Source organism: Suncus etruscus, chromosome 6 (genome assembly GCF_024139225.1).
Source record: "Suncus etruscus isolate mSunEtr1 chromosome 6, mSunEtr1.pri.cur, whole genome shotgun sequence".
In the NCBI taxonomy this organism is placed as follows: Eukaryota; Metazoa; Chordata; class Mammalia; order Eulipotyphla; family Soricidae; genus Suncus; species Suncus etruscus.
This window is the reverse complement of record NC_064853.1, coordinates 128774508-128779851: the sequence shown is the minus strand read 5'-3', so window position 1 is coordinate 128779851 and position 5344 is coordinate 128774508. Positions and strand designations below refer to the sequence as shown.

Genomic DNA, 5344 nt, shown 5'->3' with positions numbered 1-5344 from the left:
GGGCTTTTTAATAATAATCTTAGCAACAAATATACAAGAATAAATATTCCACAAATGTTTTTTGATAGAATTCCTATATGGAGTACAAGTAACTTGGTAGAGATTAAGCCAAGCATGATTCTTGCCCCATGAAATTCAGTTTTGAAAAGGAAAATTGACACCCTTGGACATCAGTGTACTATGCACTTTAAATTGTGTTGTAAAATTGCACCATCCAGATTATAAAAAATTGGAATGTGGCTCAACAAAGAAGGGAAACTTTCCTGTGTAAAGTTTGTTTTCCAGCAATACCAGAAAGAAAAAGAACTCAACCTACTTTAGGGCTTAATATGAATATTTCTAAGTATTCCTCTAAGAGGTTAGTAGCCAAATAATCCCTTTCACATAGAGAAAACATAATATGCAAAAGTTTACTAGCTATAAAGTTTAATACCTGGTATTACGAGACTGGAGCAATAGCACGGTGGCAGGGCGTTTGCCTTGCACATGGACAACCCAGGATGGACCCCGGTTTGATTCTTGGTATACCATATGGTCTACAGAGCCTGCCAGAAGGGGTTTCTGAGGGCAGAGTCATAAGTAAACCCTGAGTGCCACCTGATGTGGCACTCTAAAAGGTAAAAAGCAAAAACCTGGTATTAGAAGATCAATATGTCTCATAGGATGAGGAAACAGACAAGAACAGAGAAAATTAGTAAACCCCAAGAAGTGAATGATCAGATAAGCCCCTAAATATAAGCAATGTGGAGTGGGAGAGCATAATTTCTAATTATGCTAGAAATTATTCATTGCAGTGCAAGAGAGATAGTACAGGGACTAAGTCACTAGACAACCATGGTTAGATCACAGGCACAGCATATGGTTGCATGAGAAATCCAGGAATAATTCCTGAGCACAAAGCCTTTGTAGATTATTAAAATAATTAAATTGACCACTGCTGGGTGTATACCTAACATTCTCCCAATTACTCTTGATTTGCTAAATCTGGCCACCATTGTTTTGAGGTATGTCAAGAGTAGAAAATATTTCAAGAAGGAAATAACAACAATTACAAATAACATCTGTAAAGCATTGTATCAAAAGTTTTGCATACATGACTTAATATAATTTTCTGCCTTTATCAATTCAAATACCCACATATGAATCTGATGGCTGAACCTGAACATCCTAGAGAGTGCTCATTTTGATATTGTTTATTCAAATAAAAAGTACCAGAGTAACTTCAACTCCACTGACCCTCGAGTGTTGATCTAAGTCAGTATTCTAATCAGTTCCAAGATTGAGTGTTAAGAATATTGCACAGGCAGCAGCAGCAGCATAGATTCAATGAAGTCTATTGTCTTTCTAGCCCCTTCTGTATCCTTCCATGCTGACCTCTTATCTTTGTGTGATGCTTAATCTACTGATAGAATAATCTGAACCACCATGTCCTTCAAGAACCAAGCTCTTGCTCTTTGACCTATTAGATTTGCAAAAGTTAGCACCTTTCCTCATTCTCATTAATTCCTAGAATCCTGCGAAGCTGGGAGTAATTTGCTATTACCCTTTTATATAATCATTATATTAAACATTTTCTGAGTCCTGTATCATTAGACATTTTTTGAAAGAAAAAAACTGTATGTGAGTTTTTTCATTGCACAGTACAAAAGCTAAATGCAATGATTTCATCAATGCCTTTAGTACAGGTCAAGAAATTGATAACTCTAGTGAAGTCATGTACCAGGATGAGGGTACTGAAAATACCACGTATTGCTTTTTCAAGTTCAAAAAGAAGTCCTGCTCAATGAGAAAGCTCTGAGTTCAAAAGGCAATTTATACTGGACTATTAATTTGAAACCTAGTCAGCTTTCCACATTCTTCTTGACCCATTGACCTAATCTTTAGCCCCCAAAAAATGACTTATTGGATCTTGTAGACATATGGTATTTGCGGAAGTTCTTAGACTCAATCTTGTTAGGTTTTGCATTCAAATCAATTCTAACAACCTTGAGCATATCAACTTCATCTTAAGCCATATTGCCTTTAGGGTCCTCTTCAATGTATTTCAAACAAAGCATGGCATTAAGGAGAGTGGAGATGATTTATGTATCTAAGATATAATTAATATTTAAAATTGGTGGGTTTAAATAATATTAAGTTCAGTATCATGCTAAACTTTCTTATCTTCCTAAATGTAACTACTGACCTTAAGGTTAGTCTCTGCCCCAATAGATATCCTCACTTCATTATGTTAATATCTAAACTTTTATTTAAGTTAGTTTATCAGATCAATAAAGTACAAAATATGCTGATGAACCTATTTGAAATGGCACATCAAATAACCTGGAAGATTTAGGGGGGATTATGTAGGCTCTAGGCAATCTTTTGAAAGAGCTAATTCTCCAAAGGCTTTAGAAAGATGCAAAATTTGCTTAAAGTGCTGGAATATCAGTTGAAGGACATAATACTGGAGGATAACCAAAAAATGCTAAAAATTAATTATTGTAGGTTAGCAGAGAGGTAGAAATTAAATTATTTCTCAGTGAGGAATAAAACCAAACCAAGTATACAGTTTACAAATCATAATTTTTAAAATAGAAATTACACCTCACCATAAATATCCATTTTTTGACATTTTAAAGCATTTATTGAGACATGAGGGGAAAAAGTCTTAAGGGGTACACAAGATATGATTCACATTTAAAAATGGGAATGATCTAATAAGGCTTTAATGTCAACTAGGGCTGGAGTTGTTTTAAGAAATACATGATTCAGGGCTGAAAGTAGAAGTCATTAGTATTATTCCTCCTTTTCATCTTCCTCTCCTTCTACAGAAACCACACCAACTTCTTCATAATCCATCTCAAGGGTAGCCATGTCTTCACAGGCCTCAGAGAACTCACCCTTCTCCATGGCCTCATACCAGTGAACAAAGGCACACTTGACATACATCAGATCAAACTCGTGGTCCAGGTGAGCCCAGTCCTCAGCAATAGCTGTGGTTTTGCTCAGCATGCACACAGCTCACTGTACTTTCTCCAAGTCCCACCAGGTATGGCAGTGGGGGGCTAGTAATTAATACCAACTTTGAAGCCAGTGGGATACCAGTCCACAAATTGGGTGCTGCACTTGATCTTGTTGGTGGCAATGGAAGCATTGACATTTTCATGAACTACATTGCCATGGTATAACAAGCAACAGCCATGTATTGCATTTACCATGGTGAGGGTCACACTCCATCATCTGGTTGGCTGGATTAAAGCATGCATTGGTAATCCCTGCAACAGAAAATTGTTCATAGTAGGCTTTCTCAGCAGAGATAACAGGGGCATAGGTGGCCAGAAGGAAATGAATTCATGAATAAGGCACTGATTTGGTCTGGAAGTCTGTCAGATCAACATTCATGGCCCCGTCAAATCTAAGAGAAGCAGTGATGGAGGACACAATCTGGCTAAAAAAGCAGTTCAGATTAATGTAGATTGGGCTCTCAATATCAAGGTTTCTATAACATATGCCATAGATGGCCTCATTATCCACCATGAAGGCACAGAATGCTCCAGAGTATTATGGGTGATGAGGATTGTAGGGTTCAACCACAGCATTGAAAAACTTGAGGGCTGGGTTTATGGAGAACTCTAGCTTGGATTTCTTACCATAATTGAAAGAGAAACATTCCATCCTCAGTGAGATGAACCCAAGACCAATTCCCTCACCAAAGCTGTGCAATAACAAGAAGCCCTAAAGACCTGTGCACTGATTAGTCAATTTCCAAATTTTGTCCAATACCAGGTCAGTGATATTCTTGCCAATAGTGTAGTGCCTATGGGCATAGATATTGGAAGTATCTTCCTTGCCTGTGATGAACTGCTCAGGGTGGAAGAGCTTGCATAGATGCCAGGGAACTTCATCAATGACTGTGGGTTCCAAGCCTACAAACACAGCTCTAGGCACATGTTTGCTAGTGTACATTTCACTGAAGAAGGTGCTATAGTCGTCTCCTTCCCTGGTGATCTTGTTAATGGGCATCTGTCCATCAGGATGGATTCCATGTTTCAGGCAGTAGAGATCATAGCAGCATTGCCAATCTAGACTCCAGCCTGGCCAAGGTGGATTGAGATGCACTCAAGCATTTGTTTGGGTTACCTAGCAGATGTAAGAAATTGGAGTAAACACAATCATGTATGTAATTAAGGTGTTTAAATAAATCAAAAAAAATAAGGAACCCTGGCAGATTATTGAATGGATTATAAATTGTTTGTTTCACTTTAACATGGAATGAAGATTCTTAAAAAAAAAAAAAAAGAAAAAAAAAAGAAAAAAAGAAATTGGAGTAAATGGCAGGGCTAGTTACCATGCTTGATAAGCTAAGATCAAGGTTAGTAACGTCCTGAGGAAGTCCATAGATATCCCTTTATACTGAAGGTAATAAAAATTCTAGGTTAAAAGAACAGAAAAATAAGCTAGAAAGTTGATAACTATAGTATATTATTGTCATAAAAAAACAGAAATTAATTATAATGAAAACCTCAACTCATTTTTTCAATAAGACTACATATGGTAAAATATTGACAATAATCTGAGAAGCATCAGAAATGTGGTATATTGAAAACTCAGGCTAAGAAAATAACTGCACAATCACTATTACATGCACACACCCAATTATCACCACATTTAAACGTATTGTTCAGGTTGTTTTCAAAGCAATAAAAAAAATCAATTCAGGCTTAAGGTAAACATATTGGCTCATGTAACAAAGACTTGGGATCTATTATATCCAGAGATTGAAGTAATGTCTTCATGTGCTGATATGTACATTTTTTAACCTTTAAATTCTATATTGCTTCCTATTGGATTTGCTCTGGTAAGTCTTCTCCAAGCTATTGTTTAAAGATTCCAGTGCCATGTGGAAGAGAGATATCATGTTACCCAGAGTATGGGTTGGGTATCTGAGTCAGGTATAGAACAGAGAGAGCCAATCCACACTCTCAGGTCAGTTGGAGAAAAGGGAGGGAAAGGAGGATCGAAATGAAATGACTAAACCATTTATAAGAGAAATGGGGATGAATAAGATCAGTGGGCACATATTCAAATATTCTTGAAACACCTCTCTCCCTTACCCATTTCCCTTTTCCTTTAGCTTCCTCTAAATGAGAGATTCAGAGATTTCCCAAAAACATATTTCGTGCACATTTCAGAAAAAAAGCAGCACTCTCTAAAAATTACTTTGAGTAATTTTAAAATTATATATATATTTAGAATATATATATATATATATATATATATATATATACATATAAACATACACTCCTAATTGTATCCAAGGCTATTGCTTCTCTGTCCTTCCTTTCCTATCCTCCCAGAATTT

At 36.4% G+C, this 5344-nt stretch overlaps 1 pseudogene; it reads right to left on the bottom strand.

The window, feature by feature from the left end:
• Window positions 1-2778: 2778 nt before the first annotated feature.
• LOC126010968 (tubulin alpha-1B chain-like) lies at window positions 2779-4112 on the bottom strand (annotated as a pseudogene).
• Between the last annotated feature and the right edge of the window lie 1232 nt (window positions 4113-5344).